The sequence below is a fragment of the Hypanus sabinus genome, chromosome 7, assembly GCF_030144855.1.
Source record: "Hypanus sabinus isolate sHypSab1 chromosome 7, sHypSab1.hap1, whole genome shotgun sequence".
NCBI lineage: Eukaryota > Metazoa > Chordata > Chondrichthyes > Myliobatiformes > Dasyatidae > Hypanus > Hypanus sabinus.
Window position 1 is genome coordinate 139,264,282 of NC_082712.1, and position 26,664 is coordinate 139,290,945.

The 26,664-nt window shown below is 41.0% G+C and overlaps 1 protein-coding gene and 1 pseudogene across 1 annotated transcript in view; both read right to left on the reverse strand.

Moving 5' to 3' along the window:
* The window catches only part of LOC132396413 (ethanolamine kinase 1-like), a 441,177-nt gene that overhangs the window by 128,440 nt on the left and 286,073 nt on the right, over positions 1 to 26,664 (reverse strand). The gene's annotated exons all lie outside the window — the stretch shown is intronic.
* Positions 12,013 to 12,762, reverse strand: LOC132396468 (sin3 histone deacetylase corepressor complex component SDS3-like; annotated as a pseudogene).

Consider the following 26,664-nt stretch of genomic DNA (forward strand, 5'->3'; position numbering starts at 1 on the left):
GTACAATGATACAGGAAAACTGCAGAGAATATCCACGAGAATTATTACTTCCTGAGAATTTTGTTATATGAAATCTTAGAGTAAATTAGATGTCATATTTGTAAAGAAAATATTGGAGAATTAAACATCAGCATAGAAAGATGGAAAGAGAAAACTTATCTTTAAAAAATCTGTGAGCATTGAAATTAGCAATGCATTTTGGGAATTCTTTATTTTCACACAGGAGGGTGACTAACAATTGAAATGATTTCCACAACAGAGTAGTTGAAGGAAAATCTTGAAATCATTTAACAATCTCCTGGATGCATGTATGAAATTTGGAATCACTGAATAGTTTTCCTCATCAAAGTAATCTAGCGAACAGATATTTACTAATGATACTTCAAAACATTCCACACTGTAGCAAGCACATGATAGACGGCCACCTCAATTTACCAACCTGTCAGAGTAATGTGATTGAACTTGTTAGATTTTGCCAATTGTAACAAATGCATGGCAGAGGATAGCAATTGTCAGTTCAGAAGAGGCTTGATCTGTTGTAGAAAGTGTAAGCAACTTGTGAACATCAAAGAGTTATGTCATTGATAAAGCATCTAGAGTGACCAGGAAAAGGGAAGAGAGAGTAGATGGATAGCAGTTTTTTTTAGCTGGAAGTGGGTTGAATGGTCCACTGTAGTGTAAACTTAAATCTTTCTGAATTCTAGAATAAAATCACAAACAATTCATAACCTTTTTTTTGTGCATGACACCACCAACCCAAGGTCAATGATAAACTGCAAAGTAGAAATGGTATCAGGTTCTTTTTACGCTTTGGCTTCTTGACAGTGCCAAACAATCAGTAGATAAGTTACAGTATTTCAGGTTTTAAAAAAACATCAGGAACTTTCTGATATAGCCATATTCCAAATTATAACAGCATTCCAGAATCTTAAACAAACCTCGAAGTTCAGTAATATGCAAAACACACTGGAGTTTATTCCCCTTTTTCTTTTTTCCATGGCCTTCTGTTCTCTCCTATTGGACTTCCCCTTCTCTAGTCCTATATCTCTTACACCAATCAACTTCCCAGTTCTTTACTTCATCCCACCCCTTCCCAGCTTCACCTATCACCTTGCATTTCTCTCTCCTGTCCCTCTATTTTTAAATCTACTCCTCATTTCCTTTTTTCTCCAGTCCTGCCGAAGGGTTTCAGCTGGAAATGTCAACTGCACTTTTTTTGTCCCCATTGATGCTGCCTGGCCTGCTGAGTTCCTCCAGCACTCTGTGAGCACGTAGTCTAATTTCTTTAACACTGATGGTGTAATCAAACTATCAGTGAAGAAGTATTTGACTGACTGTACCAAACCCACAAACGAATTAGATTGATTATGTAAGTTTAATCATTTCACTTTGATCATGTGATAAACTGGGCAAATAATAGACTATCACAAGTTGGTCAACTTGGGATCTTCTGGATTTCAAATAACAAAACTCTGATTAAAAAGTATTGTGATGAATGAAAATAAAGTTGCTTTAAGACCACCCAGTAGCATGATAAAAGCATCCTTAAATAAATTAATATAATTAAGAGCTACAAACTGCAAGAACTAACTTGGAAATGCAGGCATAACAATTAAAAATGCTTTACTCATCCTGACTTAGAATTGGTGTTTCCTTTGAGGAGCTGATTGGCGATAAGGCACATGGAGGTCAGAGGAGTCTATCACAACAGAAGTCTTATGCATGAAGCACAAAATTACAGATACATTAATTTACATATTATAATTGCTGAAAATAAATGATACAATTTTTAAAAAAAATTGGGGTAACATAGAAGAAAACAGATTTTGTAGAATGTTCTGCCGACTGCAATCTCCAAATAACATAGTGATCTAATATATAAGATATTTTCTTTTCTGAGAAAAGCTGAGAGCAAACAAAATTCCTAAACGATTTTTAGGCATTAATTACACAGCATGAGACACTATAAGTTATTTCATTATACATAATATACCTTACTACAAAATCAAATAATAGATCTCTAGGCTATAATTAGGGAGAATTGAGATTTAACAATGAAGCCTTAATAACATAATTGAACCGTAGCTAATATAACTGTACTTCCATTAAAGGGTATGATCATAACTCACAATGTAACTGTTCTTTAGGTACAGGCACAATTCATCTTTCAAAGTAAAGCAGCAGATTGTTGGTACCAATGCTTAGTTTAGCACAAGTTCCTCATATGATGCCACTGTGCCAGGATTGCTCATAGATGCAAAAGGGCCAACTTTATTGCAATTGATTATGAAGTTACTGAAGTCATCAGATGGAGCTTTAGACAAAAAGTATAGCTGTCCAGCTTACTCGTTTTCTTATGTTAACTGATATAGAACATCACTATAATGGCCAGCATTGATGCCTATTCTTTGAGTAGACCAAAAGAGCACAAGAGGTAAGAGTAGAATTAGGCCATTTAGCCCATTACACCTGCTCTGCTATTTCATCATGCTGATACATCTTTGCTGTCAACCCTATTCTGCTGCTGTCTTCTATAAACTTTAACACCTTAACTAATCAAGAACATATCAACCTCTGACTTAAATACATCCAAAAACCTGGCCTCCACAGCTGCCTGTGGCAATAAATTCAACACATTCACCGCCCTTTAGCTAAAGAAATTATGCCTCATCTCCATTCTAAATGGAGATCCCCGATTCTGAGGCTATGCCCTCAGGTCCTAGACTCCCCTATTTTAGGAATTATCTTCTCCATATTGACTTACCAACAGCCACCTAGAAAAGGCTCCCTTTATTCCCACACTTTGCCTCTTACCAATCAGCCAATTCCTTATCTATGCCAGTATCTATCTGTAATACAATGGGTTCTTATATTATATAAGCAGCCTCATGTGTGGCACCTTGTCAAAGGCCTTCTGAAAATCCACCTACACAACATCCACCGATTCTCCTTTGACTATCCCGGTTATTATTTTTTTCAAAGCATTCCAATAGATACGTCAGTCAAAAAATTTCCCTTAAGGAAACCATGATGACTTTGGCCTATTGTATCATGTGTTTCCAAGTAACCTAAAACCTCATCCTTAACAATCGACTCGAACATCTTCTCATTCACTGAGGTCAGACCAACTGGCCTATAATTTCCTTTCATCTGCCTCCCTCTCTTCTTGAAGAGCAGAGTGACATTTGCAATTTTCCAGCCCTCCTTACCCACGTCAGAGTCTACTGATTCTTGAAAGATCATTTCCAGTGCCTCCACAACCTCCTCAGCCACCACTTTCAGACCTTTCAGCTTCTGAAGCACCTGCTCCTTATCATTCGTCCCTGGTAATAACAAATGCACTCAATTCTTGCCCCTGACACCCTCAAAATTCTGGCAAATTATAGAGTCTTGCACAGTGAGGACAGACGCAAGATACTTATTTTGTTTATCCACCACTTCTTTGTCCCCTGTTACTACCTCTCCAGTGTCATTTCCCAGCTATCCAATATCTACTGTCGCCTCTGGTTTACTCTTTATATATTTGAAAAAATATTTGGTATCTGCTCTGATATTATTGGCCAGCTTACCTTCATATTTCATCTTTTCCCTCTTTATGGCTTTTTTAGTTGCCTGCTGCTTTTAAAAGCTTTCTAATCCTCTACCTTCCCACCAATTTTTGTTCTATTATATGCCCTCCCTTTTGCTTTTATGTTGTTTTTGACCTCCCTTGTCAGCCATAGTTGCATCATCCTGCCGTTAGAGTACTTCTTCTTCTTAGGGATGTATCTTCCTGCGCCTTCTGAATTTCTCCCAAAAACTCCAGCCATTGCTGTTCTGCCATCATCCCTGCTAGTGTTCACTTCCAATCAATTTTGGCCAGCTCCTCTCCAATTACTCTATAATTCCTTTTACTCCACTATAATATTGATACATGTGACTTTAGCTTCTCCCTCTTATATTGCAGGGTGAAGTCCATCATATTATGATCACCATCTTTGAAGGGTTCCCTTACCTCTTGAGTGGCCACATTCCTTGTGTTGAGCACAGTAGTCAGTGACAACAAGGGAACAACAATATATTTCCAAGGCAGGTGGTTTGTAAAGTAGGAATGGCGGTATTATGGAGTCTTTCCATGCATTTGCATCTGTTGTCTTTCCATGTGGTGAAGAATGTGAGTTTTGAATCTATATCAAAGAAACCCTGGTGAGCAGATGCGATGCATCTTGTAGATAGTGCACACTGCACTTATGGTGTATGGGTGGCAGAGGAAATGATATTCAAGTGGGTTACTTTCTCTTATATGTTGCCATCTGGTGTTATTGAATCTGCACTCATCCAGTAAGGTGGATTGTTTTCCACCATATCCTTGACATATCACCTACTTCGTGAAAAGGCGTCAGGGAGTCAGAACAGGAAGGTCAGTCACTGCAGAATATCCAACCTCCTATGCACTAAGTATAGTTCCAATTCAGGAACATGTGTGCATGTGGAAGATCCAGCAACCATTACAAACAATGCACACTGATTTGTTCAGGATGTGACAACCCAGAAAATTAAAAGTCCTGTCCATGCCTCTGCATTTGATCCCCACTAACTTCCCAGTGCACTACTTGATCAAACTTCAGTTAGTCACCTTCACTGGACCTCTAAATTAAACACTTCAGCCCATTTATAGAATATGGCTGTTATGTCTCTCAAGTGCTTTATGCAAAACCCAAGCTGAGATTCAGTGAACAGGCTAGTGCAGTGTACGAAATGCTCAGAAGCTCTGTTGAAACACCACCCATTACTTCGATAATGATTGGGAGATGGTAACGGGCCAGATAACAAATGTTCTGCTCTTTGACAGCAGGGCACATTGACAGAAGTTTTAGCTGTTCTCCATAAGTTGGTGTTGACACAGTCCTCCAAAGCTGGTGTGCTTCCTTTGTCATGGTATTAACATGGTTGAACCAAGACAGGCTATTGGTGAGGCTCAATCCTAGAAACATAAAGGTCTTTCCTCACTTGAGCTCAGCACTGTTGATGTAGACAGGAACCTGCATACAGCCCTCCCCCTCCATTCCCCCCACCTCCACCTTTCCTGAGTTAATGACCAGCTCTTTTGTTTTGCTGACATTGAGGGAAAGCCGTCATGATACCCTGTCATTCAGCTCTCTATCTTCTTCCTGTATTCTTCTTAACATTCTCTGCGATCTGATCTACTGCTGTAATAACATCTGCAGCTGTGTAGATGGAGCTAGAAGAGAATCTGGCCATACAGCAATGAGTTACAGGGAGCAGAATAGTGGATCAAGGATGTAGCTTTGTGGACCACCAGTACAGCATGTGATAGTGGGATCAAAAGTGAAAGGCATCTACTGTTGGCACCTTGGATGAATATTGTTACAAATATTTCAGCCTTGACATTCGTAATCATACAGTACACTCCACAATTGCTCAAGATGGGGATGTTCATGCTGGAAATTATTCTTCAGGCATTTAAATATCCACTAGTACATACAACTGGGTATGGCTGGAATTGATCTAATCTGTACTTTGCAGGCTTGCTATGCTCTGTTTACAATATATTGGTTAATCCACAGAGTAGGTTTGTTATCCTGTACTGAGGTTGTACCAGGATAACAGTTCATCCCTACTGTACCTGTCAAACTGTGCTATATTATTCATTGAATTCATGTAGTTTTCTGATTTGATTGTATTGGTTAGGTAGAGGAAAATGTTGGCCCATCAAGTTACAGATACCGGTTAAATTTTTGCTGATGCTGAAGCCTGAGCTCAATAATGCTCGCCTTTTAAATGGCAGATTTGTTTTGATTGGTGGCATTGCTAGGAAACACAGAGAGATTGTTCTCAGAGTGAAGGCGGGACTTTGTTTCCACAAGTATTCAGCTGTGGTCACTCCTACTAATATTGTTATGGATAGATAGATCCATTACACATATATAGTTGAATATGAAGTCTAGTAAATCATTTTCTTTCTGTTAGTTTTCTCACTACTTGCGGCAAGACCTGTTTAATAGCTCTGTTCTTCAGATCTTGACAGGTTGATCAATGGTGGGATTAGCAACCATTCCTAGTGAACCTCCTCATCCAGAATATCCCGTAACTCTCAGAGGTTCTCACCCATGGCCTCCAATGTGGAGGAGTACAGATTTTCCAGATATGATAGGGAATCGGTTCTAGTTGGAAGTTAAGCAGAAATTGGATAGGGGAGGGAACTAACGGTTCCTGAAACATCGCATGAGTGTCTTCAGGCTCCTGTACCTCCTCCTTGATGGTAACAATGAGAAGAAGGCATGTCCTGGGTGATGGGGGTCCTTAATGAAGAACACTAATATACTACATGAGTGACAAAGCAGATGGCATTATGGGTGGATTAGGACTGACAGATGTTCAGAAAAAGGAATGCAAAACAGTTCAGGACAAATTCAGAGATTATTTCACAGGAAAGCAAAATCTGATATATGAGAGGGCAGAGTTCAACTCCAGAAAACAGGAGCCAGATGAAATTGTAAATGATTTCATTACAGCATTGTATGCCCTGTCAGACAACCGTGTATGTGAAATCTGAGAGATGGGTTCATTAGAGACAGGATTGTTGTCTGTCTACTAGACACCAAATTGTCAGAGAGACTTCAGTTGCAGACAAATCTCACACTAGAGAAAGCTATTACTAAGGTCAAGGAGAGTAAGCATGTTCATCAGCAGCAGGCAGAACTCAGACAAGAAAACAATGTTAAGGTAATGCAAGAAGCTGTACAAAAAGAAAGGCACCAACAAGGTGCAGTCAGAAAGACTACAGAAAGAGGTAGAGCTCAGCTCAAACAAAACAGAGAAGTGAATCAAAGAGCAGGTAACACGTCCAACTGCAGGACATGCAGCAAGTCTCCACTCCATGTCAAAGAACTCTGCCCAGCAAAAGAAGTGAAATGCTACCAGTGCAATAGAGTTGGCCATAATAAAAGCCAGTGTCACTCAAGAAGTTCTTCAGAAGGTCAAAGAAGACCATGATTCAGCTGGAGAGAGAGCTTTCCTTGGGACTCTAGATTCAAATAGACAAGGCAGGTGTACTATGGCTCAGTTGCAAAATGAGGCAGTGATGTTCATAATGGACACTGGAGCAAATGTCATAGCCATTCCAAATGTCTGTTCACAAAACTGGTGAAGAAAATGGGCATTATGCTAAACCCAATAAAGAAAGTGCTCATGGGGCAAGGGAAACATAAGGTCAGTGTGAAAGGAATATTTACTACTTTCATCTGTAAGAATGAGAAACCATTAAAAGATGATTCAGAAGCTCTTCTCACAACTACTGGGAAGACATGCCATCAACAAACTGAACCTCATTGCAAGGTTGGGTTCACTAAACAATGTCCAGTGGCAAGAGGAGTACCTGGAGTTGTTCACAGGACTGGGTGTACTGACAGAGGAGTACCTTATCCAACTGAGGCCAGGGGTGAGGCCCCCCCCCCCCCCCCGACCACAGTGAGGCATATACCAGTCCCATTGATGAACAAAGTCACATCATAACTAGAGTGAAGAGACCTACTGACCGAGATGCAGGCATTGTTCCTGTTCCTAAGCCAGGTTACACAATGAGGATCTGTGTTGATCTAATGAAGTTTAATAATGCAATGGGGTGGGAGAAGTTTATTCTGCCCTCTGTGGAGCACACATTTGGCATGCTGGGTGGAACAAAGTTTTTCTGCAAACTAGATGGAAACTCAGGACTCTGGAAGATCCAGTTAGCTCCGGAGTCACAGCAGCTCACAACCTTTGTCACACCATACAGAGGCTATGCTTTCAATAGACTTCCTTTTGGCATCTCATCAGGCCTGAACTCTTTCAGATGAGGATGAACTGAATTTTGGAGGGACTGGAAGGTGTAGTCTGCCACATTGATGATACACTCATCTTGGTACATGACAAAAGAGAGGAAGCTGTCTTGGAGAAAATGAAACAGGCTGGAATAACCCTGAACAAAAAGAAATGAAAATTTGCATTTCTGGAGGAGATGTTCTTAGGCCACCAACTGTCCTCAGAGGGAGTGTAACCAGATTCAGACAAGCTGGCAGGAGTTCAGAACACGGAGCAACCTACGAATGTATTGGAGATCTGCATTTTGCTTGGCATGGTAAAGTAGCTGAAAAAGTTCATTTCAGATTTGGTGGAGAAAACAAGGCCTCTTCTCTCAGAAAAGAAAAGTTTGTACCTTGGATGCACTATAGGAGAAGTTATTCTGATCAATTAAAGCAGAGCCGATCTCTCCATCAACATTGGCATTCTTTGATCTGAGAAAAGCAACCAAGTTATCAGCAGATATCTCTTCCTTCAGTTTAGAGGGAATGCTCATGCAGTACTGGAGTGGTGTATGGAAACTGGCTCCAAAGCACTGACTCCAACTGAACAGCATTGCACCCAAATCAAAAAGGAGATGCTGGCTCTCTTGTGGGCTTGTGAATGTTTCAGTTGTTGTTGAAAGGCACTAAATTCCTGCTTGAAACAGACCACAAGTACCTTGTCAGTATTCTCATCTTGAAATTCATGGATGACTTACCTCATCCAAGGAGGAAGAGCTAGGAATGATGGCCCCAGCCGTTTCTGTACATTCAGGCTACTTCTTACAGTTTGTCTATGAAACTGTTTCTTCTTCTTTTTTATGTCTTTCTTTACTCTTGAAGGTGGCTGGGGTTCTGTCAGGGTCCATGGTCTACAGCTACAGCTCAAACTACAGTTCTTCACAAGCAGCGGGCCTTAGGACTGGCTGGACAGTCCGGTGCTTCGCCATCTCCAGGAGTGGCCTGGAAGTAATGAGCATTCAGGGAGTGGCCCAGTAGACTCCCAAACTGGATCCTCACTGATTTTGGTAACTGAACCATCATGGGAGACTGAGTTACAGGGACAGCAGGAGTATGCACTGTTTTCAGAAGACCCCTGTACTCGATTTCTCTCTCTACCTCTCTGTCTTATTGGGTTTCTTGTTTCCTGGATGTTTGTGAAGAGTAAGAATTTCAGTTTGTATACTGTATACATTCCCTGATATTAAATTTAATATTTTTAACTGTTTGAACGACGCCAGCAAAGATTCAGAATGAGGCTTATGTGATTCTGTTATCACATTGAACATATCCCCAGCAATTCTTTCACAACACTAGACACTGTCGATGATGCCATGCAGAAGTGAGTGGATGATGGCTGACTCCACCCTCGTGGAAGATATCTACATTTGCTTAGCTCAGGTATGTAAAAGTTTCTCTGCATCACTGAGCAAACAGGACAAAATTCATAGTGATTTGAAAAAGGGCCAATTCTGCAGCAAGGTCATGAGAGCATGGATGGCCAGCAGTTCCAAAAGGAGCTCACAAACTCAGGTTTTACCGGTTTGAAAGAGACGCTCTCACCATTTTTGACGGTTAGCTCAGCAAGGGCTCTAGGGTTGTCATTCCTGCTTCTATGCACACCACAAACATCAGTCAAATCCACCAAGGACAAAAAGGCATGGAAAAGTGTCACCTAAAAGCAAGGTAATCCATGTGCTGGCCTGGTCTGAGCACACGGCTGGGAGATTACGTAAAGCTATGTGAAGCATGCAGGAAACTACATAAAAATCATGCTGAACCTCTCTGTCCCACAGAATTCCCAGACTGTCCATGGCAAATCACAGGCACAGACATTTTTGAGCTGAAAAGAGACAAACATCTTCTCACTGTGGATTACTACTCATGTTGAGGTGTCCAAGCTGTCCTCTACATCCTCAACAGCAGCTATACAGCATCTGAGAGCTGTATTCACCCACCATGGAATACCAGAGACACCTATGTCAGACAGCGATCCACAATTCAGCTGCCCAGAATACAAAGCCTTTGCGAGGGACTATGAGTTTAAACACCAGACAGGCAGTCCACAGTACCCACAGGAAAATGGAGAAGTGGAAAGAGCAGTGCAAACTGTTAAGAGTCTCCTACTGAAGGCAAAATACCCCTAGAAAGTGCTGCTAGCTTATCGCTCCACACCTCCAGTGAATGGCTGCAGTCCACCAGAGCTGTCAATGGGCCGGAGACTGAGAACAAGCCTGCCTGTTCTTCCTTCCTGTCTCCTACCTCACTTACCAGGTGGATACAAAGTGAGAAATTTCGAGACAACCTAGCGTGAGAAAATGAAGAGCGTGCATGATCTCAGACACAGAGCAAAACCTTTGTCACCAGCCAGGAGTGGTGAAGTTGTTTGAGTTTCAGACCAATTCACCAAAGAAACAACAGTCTGGCAGCATACACTATGACCGTGTGTGACCAGAACATCACAAGATGAAATCAGACGGAATAGATGTATGCTCATGCAGCTTCAAAGACCACAAAAGGTAGAGAAAGAAATAGAGCAGAACCACTTACCTGAGGTGGGCACACCTGCTCAAGAATCTCCAACCACAGAGCTATACTCCATACCCCAACAGTGACCAAAGATGCAGAATAATCCTCTCACTTTGTTGGAGTGCTCAGGTAGTCTACACTGACCTCATTAGCTTTAGTGTTTTTTGGAAAGAATTCTAATGTTGAAAACATTTCACAAAATGAGACTTTCTTTAAAAAATGGCAAAAGAAAAGGAGAAAATAAAGGGCAAGGTAGACGATTATAAGCAAAGAGTAAGACAGTTATAATGTTGGCAATTTGTTTTTATGTTTGTGTAAGGAGCATAATTTATGTGCCGTGGGTGAAGTGAACTGAATCACTCCATTTCAGTGACTATGATTTCAATATCAAGAAGTACATACTTGGTTTTCTTTTTCTATTCATGAAGAGGAGATGTGGTAGTTAGTAGTATTATTCTGATGCCACTCCCACATGGGAGGGGTTCACACACTGTACAAGCAGGGTGGTCTATAAAGTTCAGGTGAATATCCTGTATGCTGGCATTATCCCTCAATAATGAACACAACATAATCAATAAACACCAGCCTGATGCAATTACTATTGTCCAGGTGACTGAAGACCAAGTGGTGAGCAAGTAAACGCGAGGAAATCTGCAGATGCTGGAAATTCAAGCAACATACACAAAATGCTGGTGGATCGCAGCAGGCCAGGCAGCATCTATAGGGAGAAGCGCTGTCGACGTTTCAGGCTGAGCCCCTTGGCCCGGAACGTTGACAGCGCTTCTCCCTATAGATGCTGCCTGGCCTGTCGCGTTCCACCAGCATTTTGTGTATGTGGCGAGCAAGTGAGACTGCATCCACTATAGACCTATTGTTGTGTATGTGGCCTGACAACACAACAAAATTATTAATAAAAACGCTGGAGGAGGGAGCTAAGTTTCATGGTTCTTTACTGGCAGAAACCAAACTCGGCACACATGTACAGATCAATACACACCTAATAGTGCATGCTCATTATGTGCCTAATAGTGCATTCAACAACGTGTTACTAAAACATAAAGCAGTCCCTTATTATAATGTAGGCTATACAGTACACTCCTCACCTTTTATTTTAATAGTGTATCAACTGCTTTTTTTTTACTGTGGCATTATGCTAAACAAATATGTCTACCCTTAACATACAAACGCCTACCATTTGTTTACTTAGCAACTTAATAATATCAAATTATAACAAAGTAATGTAATAATATTGAATTATAACAAGCCTTTTTTTTACCTTTGGTCTAAGATCCATTTATAACTCAAGTCTCTGGGGGAGGGGTCTTCTCTAGATTGTCTGGCACTGAAGCAAATAGATCTTTACTCTATTGTCTGAAATTAATTAAATAATCCACAAATTGGCAGGTTCCAGCCATAAAGAGTAGTCACCTCCATAATGAGAAGATGATGAAAACAAAGTGAAATCTGTGTAAAGTTGAATGTTATTCTTAAAAATATGTACAATCATCAAAACAGAAATGGCATTGGGAAGTGTCTTCAAATAGTGTCTTCTTCAGTCTGTCAACAAACTTGCTTGTTTATTTCCATATAAAAGTCATGAAAAGTTGATCTCTGAGCGTAGGGAGTTAAGAAGATGTGCGCCTCCAACTTGTTAAGAATTCTAGGGAGCAGATCACCTCTGTATACTGAAGACGCTTCTGTACAGCTGTCCTAGATATGTACACATCTTTGTGCTATCACTTGTCTTCCTTACCCATATCTCATTTGTTCCAACTGAGCTAATTACACAGCCAATCTTCGTATTCTCCTTAGATTCCAAATTGATAGCCTAACCTTTATGATACCACCTCTTATCGTGTTATAACTTTCCATCTTCCATTCATGCTTCATCTTTTTGTGCTGGAGATTCAGCAGGGGTGCTGGGAAGATGCTCAGGAGCAGATGGAGATGCTGGTCTTTTTGGTGATTTAAGCTTACTGAGAGCTCACAGATCTTCCATTATCTGTTCATCTGTTAACAAGTAATTTAACTGTGCGGGTGCAGGTTTTCATCTTTTGTCTGTAATTGGAACAGGGTCATTAGGTCTCCTCCTTAGTTTCCTAGTTGTTGTTGACTTTACCTCCATAGAATCTCCTGTAAATTCCATTGTTACCCTCTCATTCTCAATCATCTTTTTCTTTTCTTCTAACTCAATCTTTTTATCATCAAATTCCTTCGCTGCTGCTTTTTTCTCTTCAATAAAATTCCTTTTCACTTGTTCTGTCTCCAGTTGCAGAAAAAGCTCTGCATTTTGTATTCTTTCCTTGCATTGTTGATGTAGTTTCTTAATCCTTTTCTGATACTTCTGCAAGGTGCCTTCCTGTAACTGCTGTAGCTGTCTTTTGAGAGATGCCAATTTCTCCTGGTACATCTGCTCGTTTACTTCTAGGTGTTCTTTATCATCCTGCTTATTGGCCAATATCTGTCTCCCTTGCATCCTCTGTACCTTCATCCGATTCGCAGCCACAGATACTGCATGCATCCTCATCGTCGACACTGTCTAACTCCTCGTTGTCGTTGTAATAGTCAACAGTGGGTGAGAGGAGAGCTGCGGACATCTTACCCGCTGAGCTGCCCTTCTTTGTTGACATAATTAGTGCCTTGATGGTGTGCCAATCCAACTGGATTTTCCTGAGCCATTCACGTCTCAGCAATGGTGGTCCTCCATTTTTCAGTACATAGAGGATCAGCTGCTGTGTTTTGTCTCTGTAGGTCATTGTCACTTTAATTTACCTTTGGGACGTACTCTGTCCTGTCCTAAGTCTTTAGCGTTAGTTTAGTTCGTTTCAGAGGTATGTGAGAAAACAGTCATTTGTAGTCATGTACAGAGATCACTGTTAAAGCTGAGCCTGTGTCCAACTCCATTTTCAGTCTCATGCCTGCCACTTGTGGAGTGATCCTTATTACTCTTCGATCATCTGTCTCTTTCACGCTGTGAAGTTGCAGACAAGACAATTCACTTTCGTCAGAGTTGTTTTCATCAGAACTGCTTTCTTCTATTTTGTGTACAATATTGTGTTTTCCTTTCTGGGGTTTCTTGTTTCTCTGTATTTTGTCCTTGTTCTGCTGTTTACTAGCGGTGCATACTCTGCCGGTGTGGCCCTGTTTGCCACAGTTTCTGCATTCTTTGTCTTTAAACCAACAGTCACCTGGGTCATGTGACCTGTTCCCACAATGGTAACATTTCTTCCCTTCATTTCTGTTCAGTGACATTTTATTAGTGGCACATTCCAGAGATTTTTGTTGTATCTCAGAATCGCCCCATGTTGCTGTTTACATTGATATTGCAATGTTTAGCGCTTTCTTGAATGTAAGGTTGCTTTCACCCAGGTGCTTCTTGCATGTGGTTTCATACTGCATGCCACACACTAACCTGTCCCTCAAAGTGTCTGATAGACCAGCTCCAAATTGACAATGTTTTGATAATTTGCACAATTTAGCTCAATATTTAGAAATGCTTTCATTTTTGCTCTAATTCTGATTGTGAAATGTAAATCTTTCAGCAATGGCCAGTGGTTTGGTGTTTAAATGCTGTTGGAGAGTCTCTATTTGCTTGAACGTTTTGTCAGCTGGTGTATCAGGGGTTAACAAGCTCCATAGCAGCCCATATGTTTTTGCTCCAATAACACTGAGTAAGATGCTGGCTTTCTTTTCATCATTAACGTCATTAACATCACAATATAACTCTACTCTTTCAATGTAAGTTACCCAGTTTTCAATGCCACTATTAAATGCTGTAATGGTTCCAATCATCACCATCTTTGCTATGTTAATTAAGCCCCATTCTCCCCTTATTTTCCTTTTTGACTTGTGTCCTTTTTGCTAATGCCACGAGCGCACTCTGTCTAGATATGTGTGTGTGTGTGTGTGTGTGGCTCCTTTTTATCTCCCTTCTGGGGCAGGCAGACCCTCAGCCCCTGGGGGTCAGTGCCGGCTGTGGTCCCGCCTGGATGTGCTGCAGCTCCAACTGTGTCTTTTGGTCTCCTGACGTTCCGACCCTGGCTGTGCTCCCACTTCCTTTCAGACTCACGGCCTCGCACTGCCTCCTACTCCCACTCGTTGACTTGTTCCTTGCAGTCTTCTTCCGAGTTTCATTATCAATTAAAACATGGCATTCCGATACGATGTAGGTTCATTAACCTCGTCGCCAACTTGTTGTGTATGTGGCCTGGCTACACAACAATACTATTAAGAATGCTGGAGACAGGAGCTATGTTTCATGGTTCTTTACTGGCAGAAACCTAACCCAACACACACGTACAGATCAATACGTGCCACATGCTCAATATGCACATAATAGCACATTCAATGATGTGTTACTAAAACATAAAGTTGTCCCTATACTGTACACCTATTGTGGCAATTGGAAAATTGAAGTGGGTTCAGGACCTTACTTTGGCAGGAGCTGTTTCCGGCCATGATTGTCCTCTCAAAGCCCTTCATCACAGTAAATGTAGTGCTACTGGGCAACAGTCACTGAGGCAGCTCACCCTGCTTTTCTTGGCCACTGATATTATTGTCACCCTTTTGAAGCAGGTGGGAACCTTCGACTGCAGCAGATGTCCTTAGACAATCCAAACTGTTGGCTGGCATAGGTTTTCAGAGCACTACCTAGTAGGTCATTGCCTTGTGAGGGTTTACCCTCTTGAAAAATGTCTAACGTCAGCCTCTGAGACAGAGATCACAGGGTCAGCGGCTGCAAGGATTCACATAGGTATAATTTTATACTTCCTTTTTAAGTGTGCATAAACGGCTTTGAGTTTGTCTGGGAGTGAAGCATCACAGCCATTCATGATGTTAGGTTTTGCTTTGTAGGAAGTAATGGCCTGCAATCTCTGCCAGAGCTGATGTGCATCTGATTCCATCATTAACTTCAGTTGGAAAGGATTTTCCCCCTTAAAATGGTCTTCCATAGGTCGTACCTGGACTTTTTGTGTATGTGGGTGTGGGATAGCATGGTAAGCATTCCTTATGGTGCTGTAACTGTGGTCAAGTGTGTTAACTCCTTTGGTTCTGCAGGTGATATGTTGGTGGTAGTTGTTGGCCTGACTGAAATCTCTCACAATGATAGAGAAGGCATCAGGGTGCGCTGTTTTGTGCCAATTGATTACTTTGCTCAGATACTCCAGAGCCTGCCTGACATTGGCCTGAGGTGGAATGTACACCACTACAGGATGATGACAGAAAACTCCCTCAGGAGATACTCCCTCACTAGATCTGTGCACAATGATGTGTTAACGATTAAGCATACGCCACCTCTCCTGCCTTTAACAGACAGAGCTGTCCTGCCTGGTGGAGAGCTGCAGAAATATGTCCAGAATGGTGGGGATAGTCATGGTTCCATGAAACAAAGTACACAGCCATCCATGATATCCTTCTGGTATAGCAATCATGTCCTGAGGCCTTTAGTTTTATTTTGGCAGTGTATTTACTAGCAGGATAGCCAGAATTGGAAGGATAAGGCCTTTGCATTTTAATTGTGTAAACCTATAGACTGGACCCCACTTCCATTTTCTTAAAGGGGAACTGCTCTCATTACCCAAGATTTTTTTTAAACATCTTTAAATGATGCTGCTTACTGGAGTACCCATGGCTGTGACTGTGGATTTCAGCTGTAGTAGACCTAAACACTATCCTCATAAGATGCAATGAATACATTAGTGAACTCTATCAAAAGCTGCAGATCTGTAATGTCTTTTTTAAGCCCAGAGCAATGGATTCATTGTGTTGCTAACTGATTAATCAGTGCTTACCAGGGTCTTGATATTGCTGCCTGAAAGGGGGCGGAGGCAGAGATCACAATGTTTTTAAAAAGTACTTGGAAATGTACTTGAGTGGCAAAATATACAACGCTATGGACAACTAGCTGGGAAGTGGGTATTAGCAAGTGGATGCTCTTCTTAGGGTGGTATAAGCAAAATATGTCAAACAACTTCATTCTGAGCTGTAGATTTCCAAACTTCTGTTCTCTAAAGTTAACACACTGGGTGACTTAATGCAAAATACATGTATGTAGAATATCCCCACTATCTGTGATAAAATTGCAGATAATTGTACATAACTGGAGGATGTACCTTATGAGAACTGGTTGAGTGTATTTGGCCTTTTCTCGTTGGAGTGACAGAGGATGAGAGGTGACCTGATAGAGGTGTATAAGATGATGAGGAGCATTGATCGTGTGGCTAGTCAGAGGCTTTTTCTCCCCAGGCCCGAAATGGCTAACACGAGGAGCATAATTTTAAGGTGCTTGGAGATAAGTACCGAGGGGATGTTAGGGGTAAGGTTTTCACACAGAGAGTGGTGAGTGCGTGGAAATGCACTGCTGGCAGCAGTGGTGGAAGCAGATACAATAGGGTCTTTTCAGAGCCTCTTAGATAGGTACACGGAGCTTAGTAAAATAGAGGGTTATGCGCTAGGGAAATTCTAGATAGAACAAAATTCTTCTCACTTTAAGTATAGGTTAAAAAGTGAAACAAAGGCAAACAAAACAGAAGATACTCAGCAGATTGAGGAGTATCAGATGTGTCTGCAGTTCCTTGACTTTTCATTAGGCTTTGTCGGAACAGTGTAGGAGGCCTCCGAGAGGTCGGCATGGAAGTTGGATGGAGGATTAAAGTAGCAGGGTTATTCTTGTTGGCTATTACACAACATGGACACCTAAGTCTGCATTTGTTTTCTTCCAGTGTACAGGGGACAACATCATGACACTCAACCCTGTACACCAAACTGGTGGAAATACAAGTCTGGAAAGTGGCAAAGGAAGAGATAAAAGAGAAGGCGTTGCAGCCTTCTTGGAGTTGAACTTAGTTTTAAATTTTGTTCTTGTAATTTTTGAAATTTTCCATCTATGGAGTTTGTGGATATCCTTTCAGTCAATCAGTGACAGCTAACGTGGAGCATCGGAGTCAAAACTGATTGCCCACTCACCAGATGTGTAAGGCTTATATTCGTGAGGATGTAACAGTTACTGATTAACTTATGGGACCAGAGAGCCTTGAATAACTTTCTTCATCTTAAACTAGGGAGCAGAGGAGATGCGAGATCCAGTCAGTTGGTATGTCCAGAGTTCCAATTTGGAATTTGGGCTCCCATCATTGGCTAGTCTGGGGATCATGACCAAAGACTGGAGCCCGAATGTTGATTGGTATTCTAGAAGTCACAACTCAAAGTTCTAAGTACATTTATTATTAAACTGTGCATTCTGTATACAACCTTGAGATTCATCTTATTGCAGCAACCACAAAATAAACACAATAGAAGCCCTTAGAACACACCCACACACACACAAAACAAAGACAGTCAAATACCCAATGTGTGAAAAAACAATATATGGTGCAAATGATGAAAAATCAAAGTAATAACATGCAGAACTTTAACCGCAGAGTCCCCAAGATCGATTCCGCATCCCCACAGTCAAGGGAGAGGAGCTTAGGAGATGATGACACTAAACAGTGACTCCTTTGCTGGCATCTTCAGAAACAGCTCTATTTCCATCTTTAATATCTCTGTTTTTCTCTTTCAGGGTTCTGTTTCAGACGCTGACCTGGAGTGACACACTGCCTTTGGTTCTTTGTGAGAATCAGACCTGCTCTTGGTGTCTCCTGACTGACCACTAGGTGACATACCAAGGATGCAACCTAGAAGACTAGCATGCCTTCGGGGTTCCGCGATTTTGTGGATCTGGAGGAAGGAGGACTCGTGGTCGGTGCCTCCGCAGGAAATCAGTGTGTCGTGGGAGATGGAAGATTGAAAGCATCAAGATGGCTGCTGGTCTTGTGCCCAGAGACCCGAGTTCTTTGGGCACAGTCTCGGAAAAAGCAACGCAACAGACTTTTAACATCGTAAATCAGCAAGTTGTTTGTTATGACTCCCCTTTTGCTGTGAAACGTGGACACCTCTTTTTCCCTTATTAGGGAGAGAGAGAGAGAGCCTGTGGTATGTCAAATTATAGGGTGAAAGGATAGTCTTTATGGTACTGCAAATCTGTGTCTTTATTGATGCTTTGCTGCACGCTTGAGTGCTCGGTGGAGGGCGCCGATGCTTTTTCTGCTGGGGGAGGGGATTGTTACCTTGCTGCTGCTTATGCTTGGTGGGGAGCTGGGAAGGGGGCTTTGGGGTTCTAACATTTAACTGTCATTCATCCTTTGGGGCACTCCTCTGTTTTCATGGATGGTTGCGAAGAAAAAGAATTCCAGGATGTATATTATATACATTACTCCGACATTAAATGTACTTTTGCAACCTTTGAAATCACAGCCAGTTCGGCGCTGTGGCGAGTGAAGCCAGTATAGGAGCCCAATGACTGCAGGCCGTAACTATGGAGCCAGTTCGGCGCTGTGGCGAGTGAAGCCAGTATAGGAGCCCAATGACTGCAGGCTGTAACTATGGAGCCAGTTCGGCGCTGTGGTGACTGCAGATGGTTGTAGGCCACAGCTGCAGGATCAGTTCAGTGCTGAAGGGCCCTGATCAAATCAGGCAAATAGTAAAATTAGGTAAACAAAAATACATGGAACGTGAACTGCAGAGTTCCAGAAAATGAGTCTACAGGCTGTGGAGTCCTTTCAGTGGTAAGGTGATGAAGCCAGTCCAGGAGCCCAATGGCAATAACCTGGCAGCATGGGGCCCCAGACTCCTGCACATCCTGCCTGAGCGTAGGAGCTTGAAGAGAGGGAGGCCAGTCGAACACGAGCAGATAGCGACGAGCACCTGTTTGTTTTCCACTCTCATTCTCAATGATTTAAATCTTCCTCAAAGCTTTAATCAGCACAGAGTAACGGAGTCAACCACGTTTCAAGTTCTGCCAGGGAAACCCAATGGCCCAGCACTGGTAACAGGAGGCTGGAGACCTGTCCTGGAGTTGGAGAAGTGTCTGTGTAGATGGGTGGGAGGGAGGAATAGGTTTTGCTCATTCTGTTCTGATTTGTGCTGTGCCAAGGACTGTGGACTTGCTGGTATGTGTGGTGGTGCTCGCATGCTGCATTCCCCAGATGAATTTAACTCTGTATTTCCATGTACAAGAGATAAATACCAGAGTCTGAATCTGAGAGAAGTTGTAAAACCTCAGATTTTTCACAGCTTATCAATAAACTGGGAATCTGCCTGTTTTTGTGTGTCACACCTCGTTACTCATTGGATTAAGTTTTAGCTGGCAGTGTTGTCCAAAGATTACAGAGGATGCCAATTCTTGACTTAAATAGAAATGGACTATGTATTGAATGCACATCTGTTTGTCCATCATAAAGAGTACAATATGTGTAATAATTACAAATTCTCATGAAACTGTAATCTCAGAAGGAACACACTTTGTAGGTGTAAAATTCAATGCAGTTCTATTAAAGTGACATGTAAAATGAGAATAAACACACAAAGGTAAATTATCTATTTTTCAGAGCATCATAAATACCCCTTTGTGCCATTGAAGATGAAGAGTAGTCTTAAGTGAGCACCAGAGTTAGAATCCTGGTTTGCTACATTTTGTGATGGGAGATAATGGAGCACTTCTATGTTTGGTCACTATTCAATTTAACAAGCCTTGTGTAAGATGCTGTATGGTCAGAACAGCCACAAAATCACAACAGCCAACCTGATGAATTAGTTTTGAAAAGGTTTGAGGTCACTGATGGAAAAAAAGACTTTTTGTACTGCATTCCTTTGTTATGAAAGATAAAAAGCAAGTTGCTTAGCAACTTTTTCCATAAATGAAAGGCATCTTATTCAGAGCTTACATTGCTTTCTGTTTTATATACTTCTTAAAATCCAAATGACTGCCTTCAGTGTTGTTTCCATGCATTTAAGGAAGCTATTAAACTATATTAAACATGGCAGTGTCAAATGACAGAACCTCATTATGTAACCTTGCTCTTTTATCTTGGATACAGACATTCAGCACCTGCATGTAGTGATTTTGGCCCTTGTCACAGGTGTTAATAGATGCTTTGCGTTTGCAGGCATAGATTTTTCCAGCTCCCTGGCATCATCACTGGGAAGTCACTGGTGTTACACCATGATGAAGCTAGGCAGGAGGATTGCACAAGCGATTTAGCAAGCTGCCAGGGAAGGGGACTGGAAGGAAATTCATGGACCCACACAATGGTGCAATGAGGCTCTGCTACCTTTTTTAAATTTGCTTTTTTTTTGCAATACAGATCTTTCAAAGTACATTTAAAATGAGAAAAATAAGACAGAACATAAAACAGTAGAGACATTCAGTTCATCATGTTGTGCCAGTCCTTTAATCTACTCCAAGATCAATTTAACCCTTCCTTTCCACATAGCCCTCCTTTTCTCATTCATCCTTTGGCTTAGCTAAGAGTGTCTTAAATATTCCTAATGTACCTGCCTCTATATTGCCACCTTAGGCAGCATGTTCCTTGCACCTACCATTCTCAGTGTAAAAAAAACTTAATTAAAATTATGCCCGCTAACCCTGGGAAAAAGTATCTGGTTGCCTACTCTATCTAGGCCTATTATCATCTTGTACACCTCTGTCAAGTATCCTTTCATCCTCCTTCACTCCAAAGAGAAAAGCCTCAACCTATTCTCATAAGAAATGTTCTCTAATCATGACAGCATCCTCGTAAATCTCCTCTGCACCCTCTCTAAAGCTTCTACATTCTTTTTATACTGAGGTGGACAAGACTAAACATAATCCTCCAAGTGCAATCTAAACAGAATTGTACAGAGCTGCAACATTACCTCATGGCTCTTGAACTAAGTTTCTTGACTTTAAAAGCCAACACACTATGCACCTTCTTAGCAAAGTTAGCAACTTGTGCTGTAGGCTTTGAGATGTGGACCCCACATTCCTATGTTCTTCCACACTGTTAAGAACCCTGCCGTTAAACCTATATTCTGTCTTCCAGTTCAACCTTCTAAAGTGTGTCACTACTAAAGCTTGAATTCCACATGCCACTTGTCAGCACAACTTTGCATCTTGTCACTATCACAAAGAGCAGGGATCCCAGTACAGAACACCACTGACTACCAATCTCCAGACAGAATCCACCCTCTGTCTTCTGTGGGCAAGACAATTGTGATAACACGCAGCCATGTTTCCCTGGCTTTCTGAATGAACTTGGGAGACTTTATCAAATGGCTTATTAAAATCAATATAGACCATATCCACTGCTTTGCCTTCATTAATTTGCTTTGTCACTTCTTTAACAAATTTAATCAGGCTCTTGAGACATGACCTGCCTCTCACAAAGCCATACTGACTATCCCTAATCAGATGATGGATCTCCAAATGCTCATAAATACTGTCTCTAAGAATCCTCTGCAATAGTGTGTTCACCAATGACATAACACTCATATATAATGGGTGTATATATATATATGGGTATATAATCCCCAGGGTTTTCCAATTATCTTCCTTAAACAAAGGATTAACATTTACCACCCACCAATTGGCTAGTACCACACCTCTGGCCAGTGAAGATACAAAGATCATTACCAAAGGTGCAACAATCTCTTCCAGAAACGTTGACTGCTCCTTTCAACGGATGCTGCCCGACCTGCTGAGTTCATCCAGCTTTTTTGTACGTCTTGATTTGACCACAGCATCTGCAGTGTACTTTGTGTCTATTAATCTCTTCCCTTGCTTTCCATTATAACCTGGGGTATACTTTGTCCATTGACAGGGACATAACTATTCCAATGATTTGCAAAATTCCAGCACATCCTCTTCTTAATGTTGACACATAGATTAAGACACACAAAGTCTTTCTGCTTCTATGCAATCTCACTCTGATCCAGTTAAAGAACTAGTCTCTGCTGTTTAAAAGTGAACAAACAGTAATGTGTGCCTGGAAACTGCTTGCTGTTCTTATTGAGTGAGGATCTAGCACATGTGAATGGGTCACTGTTTCACTGACCATACATACTGCTCTGAGCAGACTGCTGCTCTCAACAGACAACAGGAGTGTAACCCTCAAGGTGCTCACATTTGCACAAAAGCAATGCTGCTGGTAGGTAGCTAACAGTTCTCCATGAACAATGAGGGGTCTCCAACAAGCAAGTTACTCTGTTGCATGAGCATGGAGATACTACATGTGAAGAGGATTATAGTGTGTCGAATAACGCTCTTCTGACATTTCCTGGCCTCCAATTTACACAACTTTTCATCATGAGCAGGTTGCTGTTCAGACTGCACCATGAGTAACTCCAAGGGGTGGTGTGAAGACAGTAGGGGGTAGACACTGATGACACAGTGTCCTAGTTGGGGTCAGCTGCAGGACTGGCAGTTGAAACAGCAGCAATACCATCTCGGTGCAAGCAGGTCATTACGCAGTTGTTTACCTGTCTCCTGAAATGTCTGGTGTGCAGGTTCAGGACGTTGATAGTGTCGCATTAGGGAACATAGTCACTTCCCACTATTACCTCTCAAGCAGTACACACACTTCTACCCCATTGTCGGCAACTTCAGATTGTTTCTTGAGTTAGCTCTGGGAGTAACCTAATGTCAGTTCATCAAGGCATCAAGAACATGCATTATGTGCAGACAAAGAGAAAGGGAGTCCATAAACTCAACTGTAGCTTCAATGAGATTCTGCAATGATGTGATAGGACTTCAAAGTTGAAATTTGGGAAAGACACACGGGTATTGTTTATTTAGTATTTCAATAATACTTGTGTAATATTGTATATATTGTTTAAACATTCTTGTTTGTTTAAATAATTACAGATTATATGTAAAATACATTAATTGCCAACATCATCGCACTACCGCATGATACGTGTGTGCCTCACTTAAAGTAAAACTTGAAACTAAACCGTATCTCAGACTCTCATGTCTTCCTTCTAATTAGTTTAATGTTTTAAAGTTATAAAACATAACAGGTATTGTTTGATTTTGTTCTATTACAAATCATTGTCAAAATGCTAGCACAGTTTAAATGCAATTTAATGACAAATAACATCCTTATTATGCAGGTATAAGTCACACTGGTACAGTAATCATGGTGACCTGTACATAAGGTACAGAAGTGTAAGCAGATATAAAGTGAGATGAAATATTCATAATATAATCTCTGTTCTCATTGATCTCTCCCTGCACATGATGTTCAAGGCTGTGGAGAGGGAAGTGGACTACTATACCCATGGAATAGTAAGGAACTGAAAATCAAAAACAAAACAGCAAACTCTTGAAACTCAGCAGAACAGGCAGCATTGCTGGGAAGAGAAACAGTCAATGTTTGGGTCCCTCACCAGAACTGGAGAAGAGGGAGATGCAACAAAAAGAGGCAAAATATGGTAGGAGGCTGTTCATGGAAACAGCAGTAATAACAGAGCATCTTCTTCCTGGTTTTAGTGTAGAAAATAGTTAATGATGGAGCACGAGAATTGTGTGAATGATGGATACAGAGAATGATTACTCATGTACCCTTATGAAAGATGCTCAAAATATCTAAATTTTCTTTAGATAGGACAGTTAAGCACAGAAGATCAGGAACTGACAGCAAATCTATCCATTGGTCCTACTGTGAAAATATTAAACAGTGCTTAGGATTGGAGAAACCCTATCACGGGTCGGCTGGTGGCGCAGTGAGATTAGCACTTGGCTCGAGAACGGAGGTTCCCGAGTTCGATCCAGTGACAGACCACTCCTGAGCACGCTCTCCATCCCTGCCGGGTTGATGTTGAGCTCGCAACTCGACCTTGTAAAAAAAAACACTGCCACCCTCCAGTTTAAATTCCCACATGGAATATTGTGGAGGATCAAATACCCAAACCCAAACCCACATGGCAAGGTCCTAAAGAAATAGTTATGAAGACACACACTTTCTTTCATTGGGATTAGATACTGGTAAACAGAGGCGTCCTTTTATTTCCAATCCCACTGAAATTTATGCATATTATCTTCTACTTACAGTATATACCATTGTGGAAATTTGGTTTTATTTAAAACTTTTCATTGATGAATCAAAAACCGCAATGTTAAATCATCTTAGTTTCTGCAAGTTATTTTAATGTGGCATGTTCCAAATGTGAGTTTCGCTCCAGTAATAAAAGGTACAATCCAGACGCTTCTTTTCCACTATTACATTAGAAGCTGCATTCCCCATCTTTTACAGGTCATTAAAACTCTTTGGTCATGCATACAGAGTGCTGGCCATTCTTGTTTTTTGCATATGCTGTATGTCAAGGAGTAAATTGCCTGGAAAAATTCAAAACAAGACATTTTGGCCCTGGAAAACATATGCAGTAAATCTTAAGCTTGGTAAATTAAATGATCACTGAAAAACACTTTTAACCTGTTATAATATCTCAAGATCACTTGTACTCATCTCTTGAAGAAACTGTGCAAATCTATTTTGGAAAAACATCAAATAAAGAGAAATTGATACTTAATTCCAGCTGTCCAGGAAAGGGTGTTTTCATAGAATATGAGATTGTGAAGCAGCTCGTATCAAGGGGAGGGGGTGAGGAATTGAATAAATACTAATTTATTTAGTTGAAATTAGTTTGGCTATTGCATTGCCATTAAGTTTTAAGCCGCTCTGAGACCACTCCCTCACTTTTTCTCTTCCCTTAATTGTTGGCCCACGATATTTGTCTTTTTTGCTTTTGCAAAGGGTCAAAGGAGGAAATGGATCTAAGCATGCATTTATCATCAGGAAATGATTATTAAGATCATATTTTAGCAGAAAATTGGTGATATTGGATTGGCCATCTGTTAAATGTCTCTGCTGAATTTCATTCCTACTTAAGTTAATGTCCTCCCAAGATTTCAGATTGCTTGCTGTTTCATAACCTCACTATGAGTAAATTTGAATCAGTGTTCAGATTACTAGCTGTACTGTCTGATAATAAAATACTCTAGTCAAATTCAGTTCACACACAGAACTCCATCTAAACCACCTGCTGCGAGTTACTTCGATATAGACTTAAAATAGGCTGGGCACTGTATTTAGGTCTCCATACACAAACTTACACAGATTATATTGTCTGAGTATAATATACGACCATTTGGCATATTTTACCATTTCATTCAAGAGTTAAAATTTACAGTATTTCTAGCCATTTTAACTGATCCAAAGAAATTCAAACAAAAATATCTGTGATATTAACCTTGTCTATACAGCTGAATTTGACTGAATTTCAAAGCAATTTCAGTTACTTAACCAAGATCTTGTGATTCTGTACATTATTATGAACAGAAGGAAAACTCTTTATTGATAATGGGTTGTAAGAGCTGCAGCAGCATCCATGATTTTGCTGTGATTTCACACTTTTGTTGACAGACAAAGGTGATGCTCTACAACACTCTTGGGGAGAATGAGTGCCCAGCTGTGGAGATCGAAACACAATGGGCTCATTGTGTGCTCTGACAAAATTGAGAAGGGCTTCTCAGAGACTAGATTGCATCAAGGCAGGATTTCTATATTTACAGCTGTTTCTCTCAGATTAATAGATTTTCACTTGGCAATTAAAGAAGGGGCTTATGTCTCCGCATTCCCAGAGCTCATATTAGAAGCCTTACCTTGTGCAACAGGATGAGGAAAATAAAACAATGAATTGGTATTGTCTGATGAGAATTTTGTATTGTGCATGCTCTGACTGAGGCTCGAATAATGATAGCATTCTCAAAAAGTGTGCCTTCAAACTATCGAAAAGAATCAGACCGATTATCGGGTGGACAAAGCTAAATGTCTCCTCTCAAGATTACCAAATCAATTCATGACTCAATGTCACAAGAAAGATGTGAATAGAGGCAGCTGAATAGCCCACCCTATTTCATCAATCTGCAAGCCACATACAGCTCAGATATCCAGCTGTTTCTCAAATAATCATGATATTCTACCCGATCATCATCCTGAGAAACCATTTCAATTTACTGTGTGAAAAGCTTCAGGAAAAAAATCATAACTTTGTTTTTCACTACCAGCACCAGGGAATCCCATTCATTGCTGCCATTTCTGAAGTTTTAAACCACGTCATTCATTCCTTGCCAAAGAATTTGGCTAATTTTAATCACAATACTCAATGTAAATACTATTACATAAATCAGGGGTTTCCAACCATTTTTCTGCCATGGACCAATACAGTTAAGCAAGGGATCCATAGATCCCAGCTTGCTTCTTGATCATAATATAACAGAGTTGTCCACTGTTGGCTTGATGGAGTGATTCACAGGGTGTGGACATCATACAGACTAATATCCTCTCAAGTAAAAGGAGAGTTGAGCCAACGTTAAGGACGTCAGTTTAAACAAAAAATGAAAATGTTGGAAACACTCATCAGGTCAGACAGTGTCAGAGAGGCAAGAAGAAAA